The sequence below is a fragment of the Cebus imitator genome, unplaced genomic scaffold (assembly GCF_001604975.1).
Source record: "Cebus imitator isolate Cc_AM_T3 unplaced genomic scaffold, Cebus_imitator-1.0 Scaffold39, whole genome shotgun sequence".
Lineage (NCBI taxonomy): Eukaryota > Metazoa > Chordata > Mammalia > Primates > Cebidae > Cebus > Cebus imitator.
The window spans coordinates 3,179,700-3,188,809 of NW_016107354.1; positions in this window are offsets into that span (position 1 = coordinate 3,179,700).

The window sequence follows — 9,110 nt, forward strand, 5'->3', positions numbered from 1 at the left end:
GCCCAGGCTAAAGTGCAGTGGCACAATCATGACTCATAGCAGCCTCGACCTCTTGGACTCAGATGATCCTCCTACCTCAGCCTCCTGAGTAGCTGGGACTACAGGCACACACCCCCATGCCCAGCTAATTTTTGTATTTTTTGTAGAGATGGGGTTTTGCCATGTTGCCCAGGCTGGTTTCAAAGTCCTGGGCTCAAGCAATTTGCCTGCCTTGACCTCCCAAAGTGCTGGGATTACAGGCATGAGCCACAGCGCCCAGCTGTAATAGTCATTTGAAGCACGAATATTCAATTCAGCCAACACTGGCTGAATTCTTATGGTGTGCAAGGTGCTGCACAAAAGTTCATTGGGTTACACAGATGGGTGACCCGTGTCTCACCTCTGTCTCTCAGGGTCTTTGACTTGTAGAAGAAGGTTAGGGGATCAGAAAAGCTATCCAAAATGGAATGGTTGATATGGGCCTTAACTAAGGTAACTATCTGGTTTATCATTCAAATCGGGCCCTCTAAGACTGATGGGGAACTGTTAATAATTACACTAGAGCGACAGGTGTAAACCAAGGCTAAACTGAATAAGCAAGGATATGGAGTCACTCTAGCCTTCAAGGGTACAGCTGTCAAGCCTGTCAGTTTTACGGTAATCCCATAAGCCTAACTTTTTTTTTGGAGGCAAGGTCATGCTCTGTTGCCTAGGCTGGAGTGAAGTGGCACAATCTTGGCTTACTGCAACCTCTGTCTCCTGGGTTCAGGCAATTCTTGTGCCTCAGCCTCCCCAGTGGCTGAAATTACAGGCCTGCACCACCAAGCCTGGCTAATTTTTTTCTATTTTAGTAGAGATGGAGCTTCACCATGTTGCCCAGACTGGTCTCAAACTCCTCCTGAGCTCAGGCAATCCGCCCACTTCGGCCTCCCAAAGTGCCAGGATTACAGGTGTGAGCCACTGCAGCCAGCCCTATAGGCCTAACTTAAAATTGCCTATTTCAGGGTCATGTGCTATCTTGGCCTTAGGCTGAAAATAATCAATAGAAAGAAAATGACATGTACTACACTAGACTTGGTTACAAGTGACAGAAATACAACCCAAACTAGCTTGAGCAACAAGGGGACCTTTTTGGATCACATATTCATGAGGTGACCTGTGCCCAGGAATGACAGAACCAGGCTCATGAACTCCCTCAGTGCTCTATCACTCCTATGCTGTTCTCTGTCTTGTCTCTGCTTCTATCGACATGCGAACCTTATCCTCTCAAACAGACGGTATTAGGCCATTCTTGCATTGCTATCAAGGAATACCTGAGATTGGGTAAATTATAAAGAAAAGAGGTTTAATTGCCTCACAGCTTTGTAGGCTGTACCAGCATGGTGCCACTATATTCTCAGTTTCTGGGGAGGCCTCAAGGAGCTTTTGCTCATGGAAGAAGGTGAAGCAAGGGGAGACACATCACATGGCCTATAGCAGGAGCAAGAGAGAGAAGGAGGAAGGTGCCACATACTTTTAAATAATCATATTTCACAAGGACAGCACCAAGGGATGGTGCTAAACCATTCATGAGAAATTCACCACCTCATGATCCAGTTACCTCCCATTACTGAGGATTTTTTTTTTTTTTTTTTTTTTGAGACAGAGTCTTGCTCTGTTGCCAGGTGCCAGACTGAAGTGCAGTGGCAGGATCTCAGCTTACTGCAACTTCTGCCTCCTGGGTTCAAGCAATTCTCCTGCCTCAGCCTCCCTAGTAGCTGGGACTACAGGTGCATGCCACCACACCCAGCTAATTTTTATATTTTTACTAGAGACAGGGGTTTCGCCATGTTGGCCAGGATGGTCTTGATCTCTTGACCTCATGATCCGCCTGCCTCGGCCTCCCAAAGTGCTGGGATTACAGGCGTGAGCCACCATGCCCGGCTGAGGATTATATTTTAACATGAGATTTGGAGGGGATATCCAAACTATATTACTAACCTTCTTTCCAAGGATGGGCCAATGCTCCCAAAAGTTGCAAGCTCTTATCTTCCCTGTATCACCATCTGAGAAAAACTCTTCTCATTTCCAGCTCAAAAACTCCCAGAAATTATTCTGACTAGTCTACTTTGGGTCAGGTGCCCAGTCCCTGGACCAGCCACTATGGCCAAGGGGAAGGATATCAATCCCGTCTAAAACTACACTGGAGTGAGGGGGTCAAAATTGGAACCATTACCCCATTTTCCTAAAAATCATCTTTACATTTTCTCTTTTGCCTCTGTGTGTTCATCCCTTACCTAGCTTCTTGAGAATGGAAATGTAACCTTTACCCTCCTTTCTCTCTGCTGGCCAGACCACCTGCAAGCATTGTTTGCTTAGAAGTTACAGGGATGAATTCTTCAAACCAAACCAGGCACCTTCTGTAATTCTCTTCTGCCAGTAGATTGTCTCGAGACTGCAGTTAATCCATAATCTGCCCATTATGGTGCTGGCCAGACCACCGGATGACCCATTACTACAGATAAATTGTGGAGCAAGTAAGGTAGACCCCACACCTCCACGTCCTTCTACATACCCCGCATACCAAAATTTCTCTTCTTAAAACCCTGCTTTCTGCCTAGAAAGCTAAAAGTGGCGTCTTTAGTTAGGAATCTGGCTCTTTCCCATTGCTAAGCTCTGGAATAAAGTCATTTTCTTTATACCACCTTGTGCTTGTTATTTGATTTCGCAACTGGCAAGCAGCTGTAACTGTATTTGGTAACAAAGGGGCTATTTCTGGAAAAGGAAGGGAGGCTGGATGAACCGGAGAATACACTTACAATAGAGGGCTTTGAAAAGATCTGCATTTCCTAAGTATAAACCATTTATCTGGGTATCCTCATTTCTAAAGCAAACTATTCCATTTAAGTTTCCTTGTTTGATTGTCTACACTGACCAAGGACTCAGATGATTACCAAAGATCCACTGTGCTATGGCCTGCATAGCAAACTTACAGCAAGAATCAGCCATTCATAAAGTCCAGAATAAGGAATAAATCCTTCAACAAGCAGACAAGCATTTAAAGAGGCCAAATAAATCAATTCAACCAATGACAGATAAATTTCATAATAATCTCAAAAGCATCGCAGAGAGGGAGGCATGGGTAGAGAATGATGGGCATACTTAGCATCAGCAAAAACAGAATGAATGAATGAATGAATGAATGAATGAATGAATGAATGAATTTTGAGACAGGGTCTTACTCTGTTGCCCAGGCTGGAGTACAGTGGCATGATCATAGCTCACTGCAGCCTCCTTCTGTCAGGCTCAAGTGATCCTCATGTCTCGGCCTCCTGAGCGGATGAGACTACAGATGCACGACCATGGTTGGCTTATCTTATTTTTTACTTTTGATAGAGACGAGGTCTCGCTATTTTGTCCAGACTGTTGTCAAACTCCTCAGCTCAAGCAATCTTTTTGCCTCAGCCTCCCTAACTGCTGGAACAATAGGCATGAGCCACCAGTCAGAACTATTTATAGGTTGTAAGATTTTGGAAAAGTTCAAATTCTCTGACCCTCAGTCTTCCCATTTCTTAGATAGAAAGATTAATACTTCCCTCACAGGTACTGAGAAGGTAAAATAAGGTAACATTGATAAAAGGATTAAAAAGTGTGCTTTCTTCTCTTCTGCCCCATGCCAGTCAGGGAGTTTGTTTGTTTGTTTATTTAGAGACGGAGTTGCCCAGGCTGGAGTGCAATAGTGTGATCATGGCTCACTGCAGCCTCCACCTCCTGAGTCCAAGTGATTCTCCTGCCTCAGCCTCCTGAGTAGCTGGAATGCCTGTCAGTAGGCCAGGCTAATTTTTGTATTTTTTGTAGAGACAGGGTTTCACCATGTTGGCCAGGATGGTCTTGAACTCCTGACCTCAGTGATCCACCCATCTTGGCCTCCCAAAGTGCTGGGATTATAGGCGTGAGCCACCGCACCTGGCCCAGTCAGGGAGTTTATATGCACAATCGAGGAAAGTTTCTGGAATATATATGTCCAGAAAAGTGCTTTGAGAGAAGTAATGCTCTATTTTTCAACAAGCTGGCCTTAGGGACAACTCATGAAGATGACTGATTTTTTTTTTCATTTATTACAGAGGTAGTTTGGAACCCCTACCTTGTCTGTTTACACCCCTGTAGCAATTACCATTTGCACCACTCCCCTGGCACAGACCACAGATGGCACTGTTCAATTAACTATTGTTTGATGTGTGTGAATTCCACCCTAACCAGTAACCTAAGGCACTTAATTTAACCTCTCAGCTTCTTTCTCCAAGTTGAAAAACTGAGTTGAATAATACTTCAAAGAGTTGCTGTGAAGACTAAAGATAATGTGTGAAAAGCACCTGGTAGTGTGCCTGGCACATAGGAGTCCTAATGAGCATTTCTCTGCCTGTCCTCTTCTCCTGTAGCCAACTCTAACCAGAGAATAGAGTCTATTAGACATCTATGCTCCACTCACATGAAAAATTGGAAGTTTGTTTGACTAATAAGTCCAGTATGGAGTACCTCTGTTGAGAACTAGGGAACCCCATGCCCCTCAAGTCACAAAATTCCCTATGCCACACGTTTATATCTAGCCAGCATGAGTAGGTTTTTGCCTTGGATCATGGTAACCAGCCACTAGCTGGATCCTGATCTAAACTCAGTGAACCTTGATGTGATTTCCAATGGACTTTGACTATTTCTTTTTGAGATAAATGTAGGAGCCTGTGTTTGTCACCTGTTTGGATCCTGTTATGTAGACTGTTGATTTTCTCCTCTTGGAAGTTCCTACATCACCATTTTCTTAGCCCATTTTGTTCCAGCTTCTTCTTCTTTTTTTTTTTTTTTTGTCTGCAGACTGACCAGCCTCTGAAGCCCCAGCAGTGTCTAGTGACTCAAGTCCTCCAAATTTTAACAGAGAACCTGAGTTTAGACAGGATTGTGCATCATTTAGGTTTTTGCCTTGGATCATGGTAGGTAGGAAAGACAGCTATTGTGGGATTGCTAAATCAGTATATTTTCATACTATTTGGACTGAAATGATCAACTGTCAGCATTGATCAAATCAGATCCGTCTTTATTAGTTGCCTTGGGTCAGCTTGTTTAATTTTTTTCTCTCTCTCTCTCTTTTTTTTTTTTTTTTTTGTACATTTTATTAATGTTAAGTTTAAAAGCGTTACATTTGGGTTACACTAAGATATAGGGCTGCTGCTTCAAAAAGAGTTCCATGTTCTATAAATGGGTGCCTGTATGGGGAAAAAAACGAACCTTCACTCCACCTTATATCATACACGTTTTTTTTTAGTGACAGGGCCTTACTCTGTCCCCAAGCCTGGAGTGCAATGGCATGATCACAGTTCACTGCAGCCTCAACCTCCCAGGATCAAGTGATCCTCCCACCTCAGCCTCCTGAGTAGCTGATACCATAGGACATGCCACCATACCGGGCTAAGTTTTACATTTTTTTTGTAGAGATGGGGTCTCCCTATATTGCCCAGGCTTGTCTCGAACACCTGGGATCAAGTGATTTTCCCATCTCAGTCTCCCAAAGTGCTGGGATAGGTGTAAGCCACCATTCCCAGCAGATCAGCTGCTTTAGAAACAGACCATGAGTCAAGGATTTGTGTGCAAGGAATATATTAAAGAAGCACTCCCAGGATAAACCGATAAGAGAACCAGAGAAGCAGAAAAGGGAAAGGGAAGAGGCCCGACCAGGGTGAGACTTGAGACCAAGTCACAGAGTCAGTCTGATGCCATAGGGGAGCCTCAGGGGAGATAAATTACATCTTAGAGTTTATCCAACTCAAGGCAAGGGAGCTGGGGTCCCCACAACTGCATCATTAGCCATTAGAAGCACAAGAACACAGAATCTGGAAGCAACATTCAAGATGGTAAACAGGATACAGAGATATCTGGGCAGAGCCTTGGCACTGCCCTCTACTCCAAGATTCCCTGATAGAGGATCATATATTAAATATTTCCTGCTTTCACACCTTTGCAAAAAGGGAAACGTACTGTTCCATGATTCATCACTTTTCAACGTTTAACAAGGCTAATATTAGCCCTTACTGGGGCTAAAATACATGTCTCTGTAATTTCCACTCACTGGTTCTAAGCAATTAGTCAATTATCAAACTCATCAGGCATTTACTGAGCATCTATTATGTGCTGAGAAATACACTAAGTGCTGGTTTATTCCATGACACACCATAGTCTCTATTCCTTCTAGCTTTAAATCATCTCTAAATTTGATAAGCACATCATCAACTTTTGACAAAGGCATTAATAAAACCACCACATAGGACAGGGTCAGGGAAGGTTATAACATGCCACTTGATCAATATTTGGAAGGGTATCAATTTCAACAAGCTGTTTGAAACTTCCTAACTATGTCCAGACCCATTTTCTCCATCTGGCTCAAAATATTTTGTGAAAATCAGTGTTTGACTTCACCTTTAGCCCAGATTTGATAAAGCAGCTAGATACCATGAACAAAAATTGGCACTATATCATGCCCATGCTTAGGGTGGATGGAATGATGGTCCTGAGAAATTCAGAGCAGCTTTGGTTGTACTGAGAGCACAACTTCCTGGCTTCTTTTCCAGCTCTCCATCTATGAGGTCCTGTCCCCAAAGAAAGAAGGACGTAATAGGCCTGGTGCAATGGCTCACACCTCTAATCCTAGCACTTTGGAAGGCTGAAGCAGGTGGATCACTTGAGGTCAAGAGTTCAAGACCAGCCTCACCAACATGGTGAAACCTCATCTCTACTTAAAAAAAAAAAAAAAAAAAAAAGCTGGTGTATGCCTGTAATTTCAGCTCCTTGAGAGGCTGAGGCACGAGAATCTCTTGAACCCAAGAGGTGGAGGTTGCAGTGAGCTGAAGTCGCACCACTGTACTGTAGCCTGAGTAACAGAATTTCAAAAAAACAGACTTAATAAAGCTGTTGGAGCATCAAAAATAAATTAATTAATTAAAATTAAAATATGTTCTTAAAAATGTTACTAATTTTTAAAAATATGTTATTTATAATGCCATTTTGCCATTTCTTAATCTACATGTCTGATAATCCTGCCCCCAGGCAATTTGGTTCTTAGTTAACCCATGCTGCCTCCTAGTGACCATTGCATTTTCTGGATGTTCTAGTAAAATGTCAAATGGTCATCATCAGGGAATTCTGCTCCCAATATAATCCATAATACAGGAAAAAGTCAGCAACAGCAGACTTAATAGAAATCTGACTCTCTACCAGAGAACATCTTTCCACCATGCTCCCTGCTGAGAAGAAAGTATTTGTAAGCCTCCCTCCTACAGCTGCTTTCCAAATATCTGATTCCAACAGGCCCATCCAATAGGTAAGGTGATCCTGATAATCACCAATAGAGGCATCAGGGCAGTAATTGAAAGTTTTTATTCACTGAACATTTTCTGAGCCATGTCCTGCGCTGAGTAATTTTACTATACTGAGGAAGCTTAGAGTCAAATCCTATTTTAGAAGAATGACCTTACGTTTTTCTCATCTCCTACATCTAACACGGAGATATTGATTTTACCCTTACAGAGTTATGAAAAGTATGTAAGTTAAACACTTAGGTGAGAGCTTTGTATAGAGTAAGAGATTGCTTTTTTCCTCTTTTTTTTTAAAAAATTCTTACCCTAGAGCTGATTCTACCTGAAATATACCTATTATATAAGAAAAGTAAGATAATCATCTCAATGAATGCCTAAGCGGCTTTCAATAAAGTCCAACATTGTGTTTGTAAAAATAGGAGATAAAAACAAAAGAATAGAAATAGGCAGACACTGGATTGAAAAAATGCAGCAATAGCAATAGTATCTTCTATGAGCAAGGCACTTAGCAGTTTGCAAAGAACTTTGCATATATTGTTTCACTGGATTCTTAAAATAACTCAATGAAGTGAGCAAGGAAGAGGTTGTTATTCTTCCTATTTTACAAATGATGAACCTAAGTCATGGGGCTTTTAGGAGGCTTGAACCTGAACAGAATGAGGTTACATCTTGTGAGTAATTGGCATAATTGTCAAAGTCCTCTGAGTATCCCTGCTGGAGCTGATGTTTCTTAGATATGTTCTACAAGACTTAGAAGGCACCATGAATGTTAAATCTCTAAGTCTTCAAATGAAACTAAGGTCAATTTTTAGCCTATGTGCTGCAAATTTAATGGGTACAATTTATATGGTGATTCTCTAGTTTTGTGTGATAGGGCTATAGTACAGCTAATACATTTTTAAGGAAAACAATCTAAATATAATAATAGAATAATAGATTTGGGGCTATTGGGTGGTACAAAACACTTTGACTTGGGAGTCAGAAGATCTGGGCTCTAGTCTTGTCTCTGTCAGTAACCATATATGAGCTTGGGAAAGTTACTTAATTTTACTTTTCTTTAACTCTGATTTTAAGTTCGGGGTACCCCGGCAGGTTTGTTATATACGTAAACTTGTGTCATGGGGGCTTGTAGTACGGATTATTTCATCATCCAGGTATTAAGCCTGGTACCTACTAGTTATTTTTCCTGATCCTCTCCCTCCTTCCAACCTCCAACATCCAATAGGTTCCAGTGTGTAGTGTTCCCCTCTATGTGTCCATATGTTCTCATCATTTAGTTCCCACTTGTGAGAACATGCAGTATCTGGTTTTCTGTTCCTACAGTAGTTCACTATAAATAGGAGCCTTTAGTTCCATCCATGTTCCTGCAAAGAATGTGATCTTGTTTTTTATGGCTGCATAGTATTCCATGGTGTATATGCACCATATTTTCTTTATACAGTCTACCATTGATGGACATTTGGATTGATTACATGTCTTTGCTGTCGTGAATAGTGCTACAATGAACATATGCATGCATGTATCTTTGTGGTAGAATTATTTATATTCCTTTGGGTATATACCCAGTAATGGGATTGCTGCATTGAATGATATTTCTTTTTTTAGGTCCCTAAGGAATTGCCACACTGTTTTCCATATTGGTTGAACTAATTTACACTCCACCAACAGTATATAAGTGTTCCTTTTTCTTCACAACTTCTCCAACATCTGTTATTTTCAGACTTTTTAATAATAGTCATTCTAACTGATGTGAGATGATATCTGTGATTTTTTTTCTTTTTTTTTTTTTTT